Genomic DNA, 20,541 nt, shown 5'->3' on the forward strand with positions numbered 1-20,541 from the left:
GCTTCTTTAGCTTTTGCCTAGAACCTTATTCCTCCATAGGGCTTAAACAAAATCTATGGGAACCGAGTGAGAAAACAGACACCTTACAGGACCTTTCATACTTCACCTGTAACTCAGAGATCCACTAATTCTCTTCCCAATGGAGCCCCAAAACTCAAAACCTTCAGGCAAATTAATGGAATACAGATTGATGTCTCCTGGGCCTTCTTACCCATTCAGCAAACACACACAGTCATGTTTTAATCACAGTGATGTCTCAGGATAATATCCCTGCTACACTAGCAAATAATTAACCCAGGTGTCACAACCAGGGGCAGTACCACCCCCTAGGGGAAAATCTGGAAATCTAGGAGGACAACACTGTAATTGTGCCCAAAAATTAAGCCAATGAAGAACACAATCTTTTGTTCTATTACAGTAGGCCATTCCATTGATGTTTAAAATTTTATATCAGGTTATATAATCTATGGATTTCATCCAGATAGTAAAGATGGTATTAAAAATATTTATTATGAAAATAAGAATTGGGTCCGATATGATTGGTCACAACTGGACTCACTCTATATTATTCATCCAACCTAATTTTCTCTCCAATTTGTATATCCATTTTTTTTGCAGGTGCAAATTTTTATTTTGAAATTTTTCACACATTTAAGAGAGTTGCAAGAATAATACATGAAATCCCTGTTTGCTATTCCCCTATATTCACTGGTTTTAGCATTTTGCCTTGTTTGCTTTATCTCTTTATATACATATTTCCCACCCAACCATTTGAGAGCTGCTTGCAGACTCTGACCTTTCATCCCTAAATACTTCAGTGGGCATCTCCAAAGAACAAAGATATTCACCTACACAACACAACACAATGATTACACTCAGGAAATTTAACGTGAATAAAGAACTAGTATCCAAGATACAGTCCCCCTTCAAACTTTACCAATTGTCCCAAAATCAAATTAGGTCAACTGTTCCTTTGTGGTGGTTTTCTTCTTATTTTCTTGTTCTTCTCCAGGTATTAATCAGGAAGCACACATATTTGCATTTAGTTGGCAAACTTTTTTAGTCTCCTCTAACCTAATCAGCTCACCAGCCCCTTTGTGTCATTGACAATGTAAGAGTACCAACCACTTCTTTTACAGTATGCCTCAAAATCTGGACTGTTTCCTGATGAGAAGATTCAAGCTAAACATCCTTTTGTTGGAATATGACAGAGGTCATGTTGTGAACTTCTCAGCGCATCCCACTGGGGGAAAAGAAAGCCATTTTATCCCATCACGGTGGAAACGCTAACTTTGATCATTTGGTTAAAGACATACCCACCAGAGTTTTCCAATGAAATATTACTCATTTGTGTATGTATATAAAGTGAATTTTTAAAAAATTAACTCCTAGAAATACTTGTCTGGAGAGGGAAACCAAATGCTCAGCACAAAAATGCAGGCAATCCCACCATTCACTACTTTTTGCTTGCCATTTTAGATTCCAGAAACTCAGCCCTTAAGATGTTGCTAATAAGTGACTTCAACAATATTCCATATAATTGTGTTCAATTAGCATGCATTTAAAGAGTAAAATATTTGTTCAAAAAGGAAGGTATTTAAGTAGATATGGTAGAGAAAAGTTAAATATGCACTTTCAGTTATTTCATGCTTTCTTGTGCTCCAATTGAATGAACTCTATTCTTTACCGCAAACTGCATTTTCAAGTACTTTGTATTTCTATGTGTCTGTCCAGCTCCTTTTGGGCCCAGGCATATGTCAAGTCCAACTTCCAGATAAGTAAGTATCTGGAAGAGCAGAATGTCATTACCACCATGTAAAATCTCTTCAGAGAACATGTTTTATTAGAGATAGCTCTTTGAATTCAAAGAATTCATAAGATTAAATTATAGTAAACCCCCTTGGGAAAAAAACAGTCTTTGTCTTTTTATATAATATCATATGCTTCTGTGGGCATTGAATTCCTTGATCAGTGATGTGCTGATTTGGTCCATTTGGTTCTCATTTAGAGTATTTAAAGATGAATCTTGGGGTGCCTGGGTGGCTCAGTCGGTTGAGTGTCCGACTTCTGCTCAGGTCATGATCTCACGGTTCGTGAGTTCGAGCCCCGTGTATGGCTCTGTGCTGACAGCTCAGGGCCTGGAGCCTGCTTCGGATTCTGTGTCTCCTTCTCTCTCTGTTCCTCCCCCTGCTCACACTCTGTCTCTATCTCAAAAATAAATAAAGATTTTAAAAAAATTGAAAGATGAATCTTAACAGACCATAATAGCTTAGAATATTTAAGTAAGGTCTAAAAATGAGCAGGGTATTTCCTACTTACTAGAAAAGTAAGATCCTCTGAGTATTACCAACATTGTCGTCGTACAGAAATTCTAAAAAATTATGCCAGCTAATAATACATCTCAACAACGCCTTGTTCCTCATTCCCTTGAGTTATATTTTAAAAAGAGAGAGATGGTTAATTTGTTAAATTCAAGTAAGCACAGGAAATTTTATTAGAATATGAAAAACTGTTTTCTGCTGTGAAACCCAAGTTGCATATTAAGAAGAGTGCATATGTAGAGAACAGTTCAAACTCTCACCTTGACCCAAATAAGACCATGCTCAGCCAAACTCCAGTCACCAATGCAGTTTGGTATTATGATAAAATGTCACTGTATGGTATCAGGTCTTCTGTAAAGAAGACAAATAGGGAACATCTGGAAAGGGAAAACCAGTATTTACAACTTTGTCTCTGTTACCCGGCACTTATCTGTGCACTGGGTATACATAAACTCATTTCATTTCAACAATTTTGTGATGTTTTTCTCGTCCCACCTCCACTTTCATGAAACTCTAATCAGCTTAGAGCCAGATTCTACCTTTTTTGTGTTCCGTTCCCAGAGCCTCGCACAATGCCTGTCTCAGAGTAAGTACAACAGAGCATTTAAATAATGTGCATAAGGCCACACAATTATTAACACACGACCACACTACTCCAAAATCTTTTTCTTTACAATGCTCCATACACAACTTCCTGTATTAGTTAAAAAAAAAAAAAAGTAAATAAATTGAAGTGGGTTGCATTTTCCTTGCTGCTACAATACTTTCATTTAAAAAACAAAAATACATATAATGATATTCATTTACTGACTTGTACAGTGCATCCAGTGGGCAGTCTGACATTGAGCTGAACTATACGATAGTAACTACAATGAAATATCGCTGTGTAAATAATGATCAACACTTTAACATTCAGAGGTACATACAAAAAAGATAACTAATAGGAAGGTTGGCATATTTTACTGTTTATCATTAAAATGTTTCTTAATGGAGACTACCAATTTGAAAGGTAAGATTGATGAAAAGTATTAACTATGCAATAAATTCCATGACTACATATTTCACAAAGATTTATATATTCCAGATGATCATTCTGGAGCCCAGAGATACTGATAAATCATCAAGAAATAAATGCACTTTTTACTAGTAGAGACTGTGATGTTTGAAAATTACTGCTGCAAGACTCCAAAGTTTCATCAATTTTTATCAAGATGTTTAAGGGACCAAGAGTTTCTGAGTATGTCTAACTCAGGGAAGGAATGACCTTTTCTGTCCAAAAGCTGACTTTCTACCATTGTGTTGAGGGCATTAATTCATGGATTCTCTCTCAAGTACTATATCCATTGATCCAGTGATCCATTCTAATGATATAAAAATACAGAGATAAAAGGAAGGAAAGAGTGTTAGTGATTTAATTTAACTACTACTCTTTATGGTTACCATGGGACCATAGAAGCTGACAGAAAAGAAAATGGTGCATGTACCAAAGATGCATAGAGAAGTATCTCTGAAAGAGACCTAGAACTCTTTTCCTTGTTGTTACTTTAGTAACACTGTTCCTTCAACTCTACATTGATATGCCCCTGAAATGTGTGACCAAAAGTCCCAGCCCTTATTTTATTGTAACAAGATGAGTGCTAGACCTTGTAAATGATCTACCTGAATTTTACTTACTCCCTTCCAGGTTAATTTCTTAAAACACTACTTCAAGTAGGTTATCTTCTTTCTTAACATCTGCACTAATGCCACAATACTCATAGGAGAAGGCCATAATTACTTAGACTCACGAGATTTCCGAAATTTGTCCCAAATCTTTCAGGGTATTCTCATCTCCTGAGAGTTCCTTAGATGACTTCTGTAAACACACTTGGTTTACTTGCTAACCTCCAAACATGCCTTTGTATTTTCCATTTGCACTTTCCTTACACTATTCTATCCAACCAGGACATCGTATCCTACTGGTCCACTAAATATTATCCACTGACTCAGTAAAATCCATACTTTTCTAAAATTGTCCCATCCTGAGCTAACTCTCATTCCTTTGAGATCCTTTGGACACGACATGCAAGTTCTTTAGTTCTAAAATATAATTAAAAATTTTAACATGAGGGGCACCTAGCTGGTTCAGTGGGTAGAGCATGAGCCTCTTGACTGCGGGATTGTGAGTTTGAGCCCACAGTGGGTGCAGAGATTACTTAAAAATAAAAAATCTTGGGGCGCCTGGGTGGCGCAGTCGGTTAAGCGTCCGACTTCAGCCAGGTCACGATCTCGTGGTCCGGGAGTTCGAGCCCCGCGTCAGGCTCTGGGCTGATGGCTCAGAGCCTGGAGCCTGTTTCCGATTCTGTGTCTCCCTCTCTCTCTGCCCCTCCCCCGTTCATGCTCTGTCTCTCTCTGTCCCAAAAATAAATAAACGTTGAAAAAAAAATAAAAATAAAAAAATAAAAAATAAATAAAAAATCTTTTTTTTAAATGTTAATGTGATTAAGCCTTTCATAATTTAACATCTTTTATTTTTATTTTTTAATGTTTATTTTTGACAGAGAGAGAGAGAAACAGAGCTTAAGTGGGGGAGGGCCAGAGAGAAAGGGAGACCCAGAATCCAAAGCAGGCTCCAGGCTCTGAGCTATCCACACAGAGCCCAACCTCACGGACCGCGAGATCATGACCTGAGCCGATGTCAGACGCTCAACTGACTGAGCCACCCAGACGCCCCATAATTTAACATCTTAAAACTTTAATCTCCTTGAGGATAAAAAGCCCATTTTACTCTTCTTCACATGTCCACTCTGCTCAACACAGTCTGTTGTTTATAGCACTCAGTAAATATTCTCTAATTTGACTCGACCCTTATTGAATTAACAAACCGTGAGAAATGGAAGGAGACCAGATTGCAAAACACAAACCATGACCTTTCTCAGTGCCAGATTTCACAGAAAATTGGTCAGATTTGGTGGTTGACTTTTAAAATACAGATTGACAATCTTTCTTGATGGTATAGACTTAAAACTGCCATTTTACCATAGGGTTTTTTTTTTCTTCAACCATGTGTTCTATATTTGCTTTGTCTTTTTTTGTCTTCTGTTACTACACATCCCTGTCTATTAGCTGCATAGTGATACACACTTCTTCGATGGTTCTTCCACTGGTCACCTTAATGATTACATCATGCAGCCCTGAGTTTTCAAAGTCCAGTGTTAATGGGTACTACTGCTTTTTCAATTTTTTTTTTTTTTTTCGAGAAAGAGAGCAAGTCGGGGAGGGGCATACAGAGAGAGAGAGAAAGAGAGAGAGAATCTTAAGCAGCCTCCATGCTGAGCATGGACATGGGTCTCATGGGTTCGTGAGATCATGACTGGAGCCGAAATCTGACTGAGCCATCCAGGTGTCCCTCTGAACACTCTGCAGACTGTGGACACTTTAACTCCACTGACCTTCTATAACAGACTATATTTTCCAGAAATGAATGTAATAATATTTTCATTCTGTGTGCTCTTTTAATACCCTGCCCTTCCCCTAGCAAAAGGTGAAGTCTACTTCTCCTGCACTTGCAACTGGGTACATCCTTGGGATTGCCTCAACAAATAAAATGCTGCACATGTAATGCAGCTTGGCTTCTGGAATCAGTAATTAACCCCAGTGGCAAAGTGATAGGAAATGTTGGATTTCTCTGGATACTTATCTCTCCTAGATTCTACTACATTGTGAACTCTTTTCTGTACCTTCAAGCAGGTGGATTTGGTTTGCCTTACATTTTTCTAGATACTTCAGCTTCTGTGTGTGAAAGCTGGCTCGTATTTCCTAGTCTGCCACTACCAAAAGCAGAAAGCTTTGGCCAAATCATTAACACTGGAGTCTAACTTCATAGAGAGTGCATGTATACCATGCAGAGAAAATTCTGTTGGATATAAACTTTCATCCTCTCCCCTATTATTTGTTTTTATTTACACTCGTAGCAAATAATATTTTAGGTTTTTCGCATTTTTAAGTCACTCAGTTTTTTCTACATTAAATTTATACATTTTGTAATGTTTGCTGACTTATTTGAATACACTCTATAGTATTATTAGCAAGTCAACTGGGGTTTTTGGCAGATTAGAAGAAGCATCAAATTTCTCAATCTGAACCTGTGGTGGATATTAGTTACCTGGAACTAACATCAGGCCAAAATTCCTCAAATAGTATTCTGGAAATCATGGGGTTGGGGTCAACATCATTACAACTTCCTGTGTGTGATGATGGCAAAGAAGCTTATTAACACCGGATGTCAATGTGAATAAAGCAAAAAGTGAATGAAGGCTCTGAAGGCCCATTCATATTGTAGCACATGGTAAAAATTCATTCCTTTTTATGATAATCAGTATTTCACTATATATGTATATATACCACATCTTTGCCCATTCATCCATCCATTGATGGACAAGGTGGATTCCACATCTTAGCTATGGTAAATAATGCTGCAAAGAACACAGGAGTGCACAGGTCTTTTTCAATTCATGTTCTCGTTTTCTTTGGGTAGATAGCCAGAAGTAGAATTGCTCGATCACATGGTAGCTCTATTTTTAATATTTTGAGGAGCCTCCATACTATTTTTTATAGTGGTTGCACCAATTTACATTCTCACCAACAGTGCGTGAGGGTTCCTTTTTCTCCACATCTTCATCAACACCTGCTTTTCTCCCTTTTCCTTTTCTTTTCTTCTTTCTTTCTTTCTTTCTAATAGGCAATCTGACAGGTGTAAGGTGATATCTCTGTCATTTTTTTTTTTTTTGGCATTTCCCTGATGATTAGAGATGTTGACAATCTTTTCATATGTCTTCTGGCCATATGTATGTCTTCTTTAGAAAAATGTCTATTCAGTTCCCGTGCCCATTTTAATAGGATTAGTTGGGTTTTTGTTTATTTGACATTGAGTTATAGAAGTTCTTTATATATTTTGGATAATAACCCCTTATTAGATACATAATTTGCAAATACCTTCTCCTATTCACCAGGTTGCCTTTTCATTTTGTTGATGGTTCCCTCAATGTGCAGAAGCTTTTTGGTTTGATGTTGTGCCATTTGCTTATTTTCACTTTTGTTTCTCTTGCATCTGGAGTCAGATCTAAAAATATATGTATATATTGCAAAACCAATGTCAAGGAGCTTATGGCCTATGTTTTCTTTTAGGAGTTTTACAGTTTCAGGTCTTATATTCAAGTCTTTAATCCATTTTGAGTTATTTCTGTGTATAAGATAGTGGTCCAGTTTCATTCTTTTGCAAACAGCTGTACAGTTTTCCCAACACCACTTATTGGAGACACTGTCCTTTCCCCCTTTTTATATTCTTGCCTCCTTTCTCACAAATTAATTGGCCATATATGCATAGGTTTATTTCTGGGATCTCTATTTTGTACCATGCATCTCTGTGTCTGTTTATATACATACCATATTGTTTGGATTGCTATAGCTTTGAAGGGTAACTTTGAAATCAGGCAAAATGATACCTCTGACTTTTTTCTTCTTTATCAAGATGTTTTTGGCTATTTTAGGCCTTTTGTAGTTCCATAAGAATTTTAGAATTATTTGTTCTAGTTCTATAAAGAAAATGCCATTGGAATTCTGATAACAATTGCGTTGAATCTCTAGATTGCTTTGGATTGTATGAACATTTTGACAATATTAATTTTTCCAATCCATGAGCATGAAGATCTATTTTTTGTGTCTTCTTCAACTTCTTTGATCAATGTTTTATAGTTTTCAATGTTTAGATCTTTTACCTTTTTTGGTTAAAGTTACCCTAGGTATTTTACTGTTTTCGATGCAATTGTAAATGGGATTTTTTTTACTTCTTTCTGATTGTTTGTTATTACTGTATAGAAAAAAACATTTCTCTATATTAATTTTCTAACCTGAAACTTTACTGAATTCATTTATTAGTTCTAACAATTGTTTTTTTATAAATGGTATCTTGTCACCTGTAAATAGTGAGTTTTACTTCTCCCTTTCCAATTTGTATGGCTTGCTCTTGACTAATTGCTGTAGGTAGGACTTCCAATACCATGTTGAATATAAGTGGGAATAGTAAGCATCCTTGTTTTATTTCTAATCTTAGAAAAAGCTTCCAGCTGTAGGTCTGTCATATATGGCCTTTATTATGTTAAGGTATTTTCCCCATGTACGCACTTTGTTGATATTTTGTTTTTTTAATCACAAATAGATGTTGAATTTTGTCAAATGCTTTTTCTGCATCTATTTAGATGCACATATGATTTTTATTTTTCATTCAGTTAATATGGTTATCACATTGAATGATTGTATGTTGAATCATCCTGGCATCCCTGTCTGGAATAAATCCCACCTGATCATGGTGTAATATTTTTAATGTATCATTGAATTTAGTTTGCTAATATTTTGTTGATGATTGCTGTGTATATCTTCATCAGAGATACTGATCTGTAATTTTCTTCCTTTTCCTTTTCTATTCTTTTCTCTTGGCTCCCCCCTGCCCCCCATCTTTTTCTGGTTTTGGTATCAGGGTAATACTGGCCTGATAAATTGAGTTTGGATGCATTCACTCCCCCTCAATTTTTGGGAATAGTTTGGGAAGAATAAATACAAATCTTTGAATGTTTGCTGGTATTCACCAGTGAAGCCATCTGGTCCTAGATATTTGTTGGGAAGTTTTAATTAATGATTCAATCTCCTTACTAGTAATTCACCTACTCAGATTGTCTATTTCATCATATTTCAGTCTTGAAAGACTGTAAATTTCTAGGAATTTATCCATTTTTTCAAGGTTTTTCAATATTGTTGGCATATAATTGTTTATGACAGTCTGTCCTGATCCTTTGTATTTCTGTGGTTATCAATTGTTAACTTCTCTTTAATTTCTGATTTTATATATTTGTGCCCTCTTTTTTTCTTGGTGAGTCCAGCTAAAGGTTGGTTGATTTTGTTTATCTTTTCAGAGAACCAGCTCTTAGTTTCATTGATCGTTTCTGCTGTCCTTTTAGTCTCTATTTCATATATTTCCATTCTGATCTTTATTATTTCCCTCCTTCTAACTTTGGGATTTGTCCTTTTTCTAATTCTTTAAGTGTAATGTTAAATTGTTTGAGATTTCTCGTGTTTCTTGAAGTAGGCCTGTGTTGCTATTAACTTCCCCCTTAGAATCATTTTGCTACATCCCATTGATTTCTGATATTTCTTTTTTCACTTGTCTCTATGTATTTTTTTTATTTCTCCTTTGATTTCTTCCAGGACTTAGTAGTTTTTGGTAACATATTGTTTAACCTCCTCCTATTTGTAGTTTTCCAGTTTTCTTCTTGTAACTGATTTCTAGTGTCATACCATTGTGATCAGAAAAGATGCTTGATATAGTTTCAAACTTCTTGAATTTATTGCGATTTGTTTTGTGGTCTAATATGTGATCAATCCTGGAGAATATTCTATGTGCACTTGAGAAGAATGTGCATTCTACTGCTTTGGGATGGAATGTTCTGTATGTATATAATAAATCCATCTCGTCTACTGTGTTAAGGCCAGTATTTTCTTATTAATTTTCTGCCTGGATGATCTATCCATTAACGTAAATAGGGTATTAAAACTCCCTACTATTATTGTATTGCTGCCAATTTCTCCCTTTAGGTCTGTTAACACTTGCTTTATATATTTTGGCGCTCTTATTCTGGGTGGATATATATTTATAAATGTTGTATCCTCTTGTTAGATTTACCTCTTTATTATTAGGTAGTTCCTCTGTGTCTTTTATTACAGTTTTTGTTTTAAAGTCTGTTTTGTCTGATATGATTAAAGCTACCCATCTTTCTTTTCATTGCCAATTGCATGGAATATCTTTTTCCATCCCTCCACTTCCAATCTGTGTATGTCCTTATTTCTGGAGTAATTCTCTTGCAGTCAGTATACAGATCTTTTGTTTTGTTTTCTTTTCTTTTTTTCTTTTTCATTCAGCCACTCTGTATCTATTATTTGGAGAATTTAGTCTATTTACATTTAAAGTAATCATTGATAAAAAAAATAATAATAAAGTAATCATTGATAGGTATATACTTACTACCATTTTGTTCATACTTTTTTCTGGCAGTTTTTGTAGTTCCTCTCTGTTCCTGCTTTCTCTTTCTCTATCCCTTTGTGTTTTGATGACTTTCTTTAGTGTTATTCTTAGATTCTTTACTCATTTTCTTTTGTGTATGTAAGTTTTTGTTTTGTGGTTACCATTAAGATTCATATATATCATCCTATGTATATAATCATCTTTTTAAATTGATAACAACCTAAATTTGAACACATTATACACCTACATTTTTATTTCTACTATTTAATGTTTTCAATGTCACTTTTTATACTGTTTTTATTTCATGTATCCCTTATTACTGTAGTTTTAGTTAATTTTACTACTTTTATCTTTTAACCTTCTTAGTAGCTTTATAAGTGATTAATCCACTATCCTTACTATATATTTACCTTTTCCAGTGAGATTTTACTTTCATATGCTTTGTTAATTAGTGCCATTTCTTTCCAAAGCTTAAAGAAGTCCCTTTAATATTTCTTACAAGGCCAGTTGAGTAGTGATGAACTCCTTCACCTTTTGCTTGTCTGGAAAACTCTTTATCTCTCCTGAAATCTGAACGATAACCTTGGTAGGTCAAGTATTCTTAGTTGAAAGTTCTTCCTTTCAGCACTTTGAATATGTCATGCCACTCCCTTCTGGCCTGCAAACTTCTGAGAAATCTGCTGATATCCTTATGGGGTTTCCCTTGTATGTAATGATATGTTTTGCTGCTTTTAAGATTCTCTACCTTTAACTTTTGACCTTTTAATCCTGATGGTCTTGGTGTGGCTCTCTTTAGGTTCTTATTTGGAACTCTGGGCTTCCTGGACCTGAATGTCTCTTTCCTTCCCTAGGTTGAGAAAAATTTCAGCCATTAATTCTTCAAATAAGTTTTCTGCCTCTTTCTCTCTTTTGTCTCCTTCTGGGACCCCCTAATTGAAAATGTAATTCTGCTTGATGTCATACTAGAAGTCCCTTTTTTTTTTTTAATTCTTTTTCCTTCAGGTGCTATGTCTGAGAGTTCATAGCTTTATATTCAAGTTCACCGATCCATTCTTCTATTTCATCCAGTCTGCTGTTGAACCCCTCAGTGTACTTTTCAGTTCAGGTACTGTATTCTTCAGCTCTGTGACTTTTGTTCAATACTTTATGATGTTTTTTTCTCGAAGATCTGTGTTCATCTTTTTTTCTCCTGAGTTTGGGGAGCATCTTTATGACCATTACCTTTAATTCTTTATCAGGTAGATTACTGATCTCTGTGTCATTGTGGTCTTTTTCTGAGGTTTTCTTGTTTCTTGTTCTTTCATTTGAAACATGTTTCTCCATTTTGGCCAACTCTCTTTTGTTTCTGTGCATGAAGACAGCTATCTCTCTCAGCCTTGAAAGCTGGTCTTGCATAGGTGATAATCTTTCTCATTCAACCTTCCTCTAGCTCTTCGTTGTTTCCCAACTTTTGTGACCATCTAAACTGCTTGATTTATTCTTGATATACCCCCATTGTTGAGAGTGTGCCAAGACCTGTCAGTGATCCAAGGGGAAGAATCCCATTTACCATCTAGTTTCAGGCTGACTGGAAGGCAGATGCTCAGGTCGCAGTTTTTGAAGTATGAATATATATACAATCCTGTGGGGCCAAAATCATGATCCCTGTGGCCTCCAGACTGGAGATCTGAAGGTGTCCTCTGAGTGAAGTTGCAAAAATTGGAGCTCCACATGAGTGTATAATCCCCTTTCTGGGAAGTCTTACTAACCTGTAGTGAGGCCAAAGGGGTACACAAGGACTCTATCCCCCTACTTAGGCTCCAGATGTGTGGGAAACCTGAAGCCTGTCCCTCAAGCTGAAGCTCCAGGCTAATAGGCCTCTTTCACAGGAAGACTGGGATTGTTTCAGTCTGTCTTTGCGGTGCCCTGGGGGAAGTGGCCTGCCGACACCTGTCTTTCCTTGCTGTCAAGGCAGCTGGAGAGTGCAGGGGGCAGCACACGCTTGCTGATCTTGGAAAAGTAATGTGAAATGTCTTGAATGCCTGTGCCTACGGGCTTCAGAAACACAGGCGGAGAGTGCTTTGCCAGCGTCTGCACACAGCTTTAGACTGAGAGTGGAAGAATGCTGTGACCATTCACGCTCACCAGCTCTGGCCAGCGGGTAGCGGAGTATGGGAACTGCCCACACTTGCAGCCTTTCACCAGGAAGTGAGAGAACTCCATGACCACTCGTACTTGCCCCCTGCAGCCAGGGAATGGGAAAACACTGCCATCACCTGCACTCTCTGGCCTGAGCAACTGCTATGACTGTTTACCCGGTTCCATCCCAGCAACGTGGTACGAAGGTGCCATGTCCAAGCTCATCCACCCGTGCTTAGCAGGCTGCATGGACAGTGCAGCAACAGCATCTGCACACACCTCTGTTTTGGGGGGAGAGTCTGAACTGGCCCCTGCCCCTCCAGCCAAGACCCCCAGGTCAGCAAATCAATCTCCCTCACATATAGTCTAGGCACTTTCCAACACACTGTTTGCTCGCTGGCCCTGGGGGCAAACAGGACTGCATGCAAATACTCCAAGAGGGGTAGCTTCTTATAGAATTCTGGGACCCCCACAGTTTTCCAGGCCAGACTTTCAAGGGGCTCATCTTCCCCCTGCAGGTCCCAGAGGTCAGATTGCCAGACCCTCACTCCTCCAGGAGAAGCACCTGTCTGGTGAGATCCCTCCCAATTTCATGTCCGTGAGCTGGGGTGGGCAGGGGAGGCGGGGGGGGGGGGGGTTGCCAGCCTGTGCTTCTGCCTGTCCTATAAGTCTCAATGAGGTCATTTTATTTGTTGTGGAGCAGTTCAGCCAGTTTCAAGATCTTTTCCAGAGAGAAGTAATCCATATGTAGCTGTGGTGTGTGGGAGAAGGTGAGTTCACGATTCTCCTACACCACCATCTTGGACGCCCTCCATGTTTACTAATATCAGTGTATAATTTCTGCATCAATATTAATAAATGACAGATGATATTGCGAGTTTTCTATCTTGGTGTGACCTTTCTCAAGTTTAGGGATCAGAGTATACTTGCTTCATGAAACTGGTTTGGAAGTTCTCCTTCTGCACACTGAAAGAGCTTAAGAGGCATTAGGATTGTTGGGCATTTAAAGGCTTAGTAAAATCTCGAGACATTATCTGGGCCTCATTCTTCCTGTTCAGTTCACTGCCTTGATTTCCTTCTTCAAAGTTTTTTACCGTATTTGTGTTCAAGTCCAGCCTATCTTCTGTATCCATCACATTCTCTTCAACCTTTTACATCTTTTTTTATTTAAAAAAAAAAAAAAAAAAAAAAGCTTTCCTCTTTACAGCTTACCTTTCTATTAAGTTATCTGTTATACATATATTTTTCCTAGTTTGTCTTCATTTCTGAATCCTAAATCCTTCCTGAGTGTTGGAAACTCTCATTTGAAATCTTCCTTTTGGGGCACCTGGGTGGTTCAGTCCGTTGAGTGTCCGACACTTGATTTTGGCTCAAGTCCCAATCTCATGGTTCACGAGTTCAAGCAAGCCCTGCATCAGGCTCTGCACTGACAGCATGGAGCCTGCATGGAATTCTCACTCCCCCTCTCTCTCTGCCCCTCCCCTGCTCATGCTCTCTCTCTTAAAGTAAATAAATAATCATGTAAAATCTTCCTTTCCTCACTTCATCTCTGAGCTTTTTTTTACAGTCCTAATATATGCTGTTTGTTCTTCATACATTATATCATTTTCTTAAATTTTTAAGCTCATTTTGAACTACGGAGTTATGGTTTTCATCAGTTTGAAGACATATCTATCTGTGAGCTCTGTCTATAGGAATACTGTTTGGTTCCTAATCTCTCACATTTATTTCATGAAAACTTCGCATGGGATTTAACCGAGATTATCTCCTGTCACTTACTGTTTTGAATGAAGACAGTCGGCCTCTACTTTCAGAGGCAGTGAACATGCCAGAGTAGCTCTTCATTTCTTTTAACTTCACGGCCATCAGATGCCATCAGACTCAACCCAACTGGGATTGTTTCCAATTTCGGCTGCTCTTTTCAGACTAAGTTGTCAGGCTTTACAGTAAGCACTTTTCGGCAATTTAGGGTTCTTTTGTACCTGGGGACATTAAAAGGCCATGTGTTTTCCCTCCACTCTCTCTTGTGCAGATGCTGATATTGCTCAGAGGCTATGAATGTTGGCAGTCTGTCCCTACAAGCATACTATAATTGGGGGCTATGGGAATACTCTGTTTTGAAGATGGTTTCTGTGGGTCTTCAGTTTTGCATTTTAGTTGCTTTGCTATTTATAGCATTTAGTGAGGTTCAAAAACTCACTGTCACTACCATCATCCCCAAGGTACTTTTGAACTGTCACTCATCTAAGAAGATTACTGACTTGGCCGCAGCAACTTCCTACTCAACACATCTCCAGAGACAAGGGAAACAAAAGCAAAAATGAACTACTAGGACCTCATCAAAATAAAAAGCTTCTGCACAGTGAAGGAAACAATTAGCAAAACTAAAAGGCAACCGACAGAATGGGAGAAGATATTTGCAAACGACATATCAGATAAAGGGTTAGTATCCAAAATTTATAAAGAACATATCAAACTCAACACCCAAAAAACAAATAATCCCGTGAAGAAATGGGCAAAAGACATGAATAGATACTTCTCCAAAGAAGACATCCAGATGGCCAACTGACACATGAAAAAACGCTCCACATCACTCATCATCAGGGAAATACAAATCAAAACCACAATGAGATACCACCTGACACCTGTCAGAATGGCTAACATGAACAACTCAGGCAACAACAGATGTTGGCAAGGATGCGGAGAAAGAGAATCTCTTTTGCATTGTTGGTGGGAATGCAAGCTGGTGCAGCCACTCTGGAAAACAGTACGGAGGTTTCTCAAAAAACTAAAAATAGAACTACCCTATGACCCAGCAATTGCACTACTAGGCATTTATCCACGGGATACAGGTGTGTTGTTTCGAAGGGACACATGCACCCCCATGTTTATAGCAGCACTATCGACAATAGGCAAAGTATGGAAAGAGCCCAAATGTCCATCGATGGATGAATGGATAAAGAAGATGTGATATATAGATACAATGGAGTATTACTCAGCAATCAAAAATAATGAAATCTTGCCATTTGCAACCATGTGGATGGAACTGGAGGGTATTATGCTAAGTGAAATTAGAGAAAGACAAAAATCCTATGACTTCACTCATATGAGGACTTTAAGAGACAAAACAGATGAACATAAGGGAAAGGAAACAAAAATAATATAAAAACAGGGAGGGGGACAAAACACAAGAGACTCTTAAATATGGAGAACAAACAGAGGGTTACTGGAGGGGGGATGCACTAAATGGGTAAGAGGCATTAAGGAATCTACTCCTGAAATCACTGTTGCACTATATGCTAACTAATTTGGATGTTAATTAATTAATAAATTCCTGAGGAAAATGTGAGGGTAAAAAATGGGTAAAATTAATTAGCTGACTTAAGTAGTATACTACTTACATTTGCTATTGACTTGTGTTATGATATCCAGGAAGGAATCTAAAGTTTCCTTGAAGAGCAAATGCTTTTTATCATCAGTAGGTACTCCAGGAATTATTGTTTAACCAAATTAATCACCGAGATGACATTTCAGTAATGACTAATTTCATAGTCTTCCCTTTTGTATATCTTTTTCATTTCCAGGAAAAATAGCACAACTTATGAGAGCACAATAAAAACACAGAGGTGCCTGGCTGGCTCAGTCGGTTAAGCATCCAATTTCAGCTTGGGTCATGATCTCACAGTTCCTGAGTTCAAGCCCCATGTAGGGTTCTGTGCTGACAGCTCAGAGCCTGGAGCCTGCTTCAGTTTCTGTGTCTTCCTCTCTCTCTGCCCGCCCCCCTCAAAAATAAACATTAAAAAAATTTTTTTAATGAAACAAAAATTAACAAAGAATCACTAGTAATTCCAAAGGGATTCACAAAACAAAAACTTACGTTTCTACTGTTTGAAAAAATGAGTAAGATTCCTTTTTAACTATCTGTAAACCAAAACACGTTCCAGCAAAATCCTACATCATCTAGAGCAGCAGCCTAAAGACTTAAGCGTTATCTGGCTAACACTGAGGTGATGGGACTCTAATTTTTCATTTCTCTCTTTACATCATGTGTCTATATCTTTAAAGGTTCTTAAAAGGACACTCATAATTCCATTTGGAGAAAGTTCTCCCTTTTGACACCCATTTAAATGGTTTTTCACACACTGCTTAGCGTTCCCTTTTAAAACCTAACACTATATTAACATGTAAAAAACTGTTTTCACAGCTGACACTTTAATGATAATATTTATTTTACCGAGTTCCTTTAATGAGCACTAAGTAGCTGTCACAACTGGCAACCCAGTGGACAAGTTGGAACTGATTATTCAAGCGAGTGACACCAAATAAATGGATGAACTGACATCATGTGATCTCTACACACCTTATGAGTAACAATTCATGTTCAGAGAATACAAACACATCAGAACCAGAGTTCCCTACACTTACTTTCATATTATAAGGACTATCCACACACAAGGAACCTGGGTGCTAAAAACAGAAGGCTGCACTTGAACCAATGCCACATATCTTTTTTTTTTTTTAATTTTTTTTTTCAACGTTTATTTATTTTTGGGACAGAGAGAGACAGAGCATGAACAGGGGAGGGGCAGAGAGAGGGAGACACAGAATCGGAAACAGACTCCAGGCTCCGAGCCATCAGCCCAGAGCCTGACGCGGGGCTCGAACTCACGGACCGCGAGATCGTGACCTGGCTGAAGTCGGACGCTTAACCGACTGCGCCACCCAGGCGCCCCTAATGCCACATATCTTAAAGGCTTTTGTTTAGAAGCTCCCGATTTTCAAAGTGCCAATTTCTATAGTAGCTCAGGCTGCTTCAACAAAAATTTAAAATTTCTAATGATTCTAAAAGGTGGAGTCTATTCATTGCTCTTATACAATCCAAACCAGGTGTTACTAATGGGTTGGCAATATTCCTACAAGAGGTGATTCAGGAGCCTAGGGCTGCTCCCTGTTTAATGCTGAAAGCCACAATTCACAATAAAAAATAAATTACGCTGATGAATATTTATGTACCAAATAACACTGTAACCATCATCATGAAGCACAGACCCCCAAGCGGGAGCTGATGAAAAGAAACACTGTGGCAACTCTGTATACCCACCCTGGCAAAACAATAGTAAAAGAATAAATGTATAAATGAGTTCAAACAAAACACGCAAACTAAAAAGAACCCAGTTAGAAGAAAGATCAACCACAAAAGAAAGACATTTCTATAAACTGCGTCTTGAGAAGCCTGATGAAAATCTCATGTCCAGAGCTCGAAAACAAGATGATTTAAAAAAAAAAAAAAAAATAGAACTAGGGAGATCACTTGGATATAAAAACATGAGCAAGCAAGGGGGGAAAAGAAAACAAAAATCACTACAGAATCGATCAACAATTCAGAAACCTCAGGAAACAGAAAAGGCAAGCCTGAAAAAAACCTCAAACTGACTTTACATGCACATTGACTCAGGGGACACTAAATGCAAATGTGAATCAACTCAAAGGCATGCAGAGTACGAAAAACAGCAAATATTTGAACAAATATAAAAAGCTCTTTTTCTCATTAAAAATACTTTAGAATTGGGTGTTTAAAGCAAAAGAATGCATTCTGCGGATTATGATAGACACATTAGTAAAATGGAAGACAAAGAAGAAGAAGATGGGAGAAATGTACGAATTCAGTTTAAGTCTCTTCAGATGTGAAGGGGCACATTCTTTGGGGGCCTCCGGGGTGTTCCGATCCTGCTTGGGGCTCATGTCCTGGTGTGATCCCACCCCTGCGTGCCGGCAGGACCTGTGATGTGCTTCCAATGATACCCTAAGGCAAGGGGTGTGTGTAATTTTGTGTGATGACGTTACTGTGTGACATAGTAACACACCTTGTCACCATCTCCCTCTTCCTCGCCGGTGGTGAGGGAAGCAAGGGGCTGTGTTGGGGAAGCTCATGTGGGAAGGGACACGGGGCCGCCAGCAAGGAGGTGAGCGGTGCCAGGAACCACGTGGGCGGGGAAATGGGTCTTTTCCCAGCTCAGCGTCGGAATGAGTCAAGCTGTACCTGAACTCCAGGCCCACAGAAGCCGAGAAATAATAAATGTGTGCTGCTTTCAACTGCCAAGCAGCTATAAAAAATGAGTATTATTGATAGAATGTTTTGGCTTAAATCCATCATCTTGCTGCTCATTTTCTATCTGTACCACCTGTAGTGTTTCCTCTTTCTGCCTTCATTTAGATTATTATTTCATGCTCCACTTTATCTTCTTTATTGGATTAGTGCCATAAATCTCTATTTGCTTTTTTTTTTAATCGTAAGGCCTGCTTTACAGCTCAGAATTCTACATCTTAAAATTGTTTTTAACATTTATTTTTGAGAGAGAGAGAGAGCGTGCGCACAAGCGGGGGAGGGGCAGAGAGAGAGGAAGACACAGAATCCAAAGTAGGCTCCAGGTTCTGAGCTGTCAGCACAGAGCCAGATGTGGGGCTTGAACTGACGAGCGGTGAGACCTGAGCCTACTGAGCCACCCAGGTGCCCCAGAATTCTACATCTTTATCACAGTCTGTGCTCAAGTCCCACCACCCCACTTCAAGCAGAGTACGGCGACCTTATAATAGTATACTTCCATTTGTCCCCATCCCACCTTCATTATATTATCGTCCTTTAGTTTTTACATATGTTATAAACCTCATACTAATTGTTCTTGCTTGAACAATAAAGTATCTTTTAAATAAACGTAATAAATAAGAAAAATCTTATATATTTACCCATGTAGTTACCATCTTGTGCTTTTTGGTACTCCAGACACTTTTTATGTTGTGACTACTGGATATAGTTTTATTCCTATGTGTTGTCGAGCTTTGTTCTGGGACACAGTGAAGTTACTTGGAAACAGCTTGATCCTTTTGCCTCTTGCATGTAAGATTTGTCAAGGTTAGATGAGGGCTAAGTCTTGAGATTTCATCACTCCACACTACTCACCACCATTGTGGGTACTCGCACTTCCCAGACAGTCTTGACACCCTCCATTCTAGTTAGTGGGAAGTGTGACCTCTAACCTCTCGGGTAGGTCAACCTTTGCTTGGCCCCAGGTAGCCTCCGCATCTGCACGTAATTCCCTCCTAACCCGCCCTGTGGCTCTGGGCCCCCAAGATTCCTAGGTCTATGTCCTTAACTCAGCCTGTTCTATAAGCTCTGACTGGGGTCCCACACCTGGTACCATGAGATGAGGACAGTCTCAGAGCAAGAGGGCAGGGCCATCACAAAGCTTATTTTACTTGTTTCCCATCACTTAGGGATCATTATACTTTCTTGCTTGATACCCATGTCTTAAAAACCATCACTACATGTATGTTGTCAATTCTTTGGTCGTTTGAGGCTGGAAGATAACGTGGCTCGTTGGTCTCAGGTGGAAACATGAGTCTTGGGCTATTTATGGGGGGAAAAAAAGGCTGATTCAGGGATGAACTAAGAGTATGCAGGGCAGAGCACAAAGCCCCACAGAATCACCTCCGAGAAGCAGGACTGCAGTCCTAATCAAGAAACTGGCAACATACACTCGACTTGATGTTAGAACTGGTCAACAGTGATGGCAATGTGTCTCGAATTTTCCATCTTTTTCAGTGAAGGTGCCTATACTGAAGTTATTGTGTGCTTTTCTTACTATTGTGTGTTTGGGTTGCAGATAATTTGTCTCTTAAACTCACACATCTTCAGATTGAAGCATCTGAAGGGCCTCGTGTATCTGAGCCTGGGTAGTTGGGATCCTGAATCTCCAGCCCAGGCCTAGTGCATTCCTGGGATAAGGCTTCCTTGGGAGGACTTGAATGTATTTTTAATGTGGGAGAGTATAAATTGGTGGCCGGAGGGCAGACTGTGGTGGATGAAGGGGGGCCACCAATGATTTGACACTACTCTCAACAAGAGGTAGAGTTATGACCCCTCTTTTGGAATGTCGGTGGGTTCTGTGACAACTTTGACAGACAAAACACAGCAAAATGACGCGGTGCTGATTTCCGGTCCCAGGCCCTAACTAACAGAGTGGCACCTTCCACCTCTTCTCTCTTGGAAGC

General features: G+C 38.7%; 1 long non-coding RNA gene across 2 annotated transcripts in view; it reads right to left on the bottom strand.

Annotated features, from left to right (window-relative positions):
• LOC115525407 overlaps nucleotides 1-20,541 on the bottom strand; it is a 39,805-nt gene that overhangs the window by 18,237 nt on the left and 1,027 nt on the right. Inside the window, exon 2 of one of the 2 annotated variants that reach the window (XR_004344175.1) lies at nucleotides 2,582-2,698. This is a non-coding gene — a long non-coding RNA (uncharacterized LOC115525407). Of the gene's footprint in view, nucleotides 1-2,581; nucleotides 4,456-20,541 lie in introns of those variants that run through there. The other variant, XR_004344174.1, reaches the window with a different exon arrangement.

Source organism: Lynx canadensis, chromosome D1 (assembly GCF_007474595.2).
Source record: "Lynx canadensis isolate LIC74 chromosome D1, mLynCan4.pri.v2, whole genome shotgun sequence".
In the NCBI taxonomy this organism is placed as follows: Eukaryota; Metazoa; Chordata; class Mammalia; order Carnivora; family Felidae; genus Lynx; species Lynx canadensis.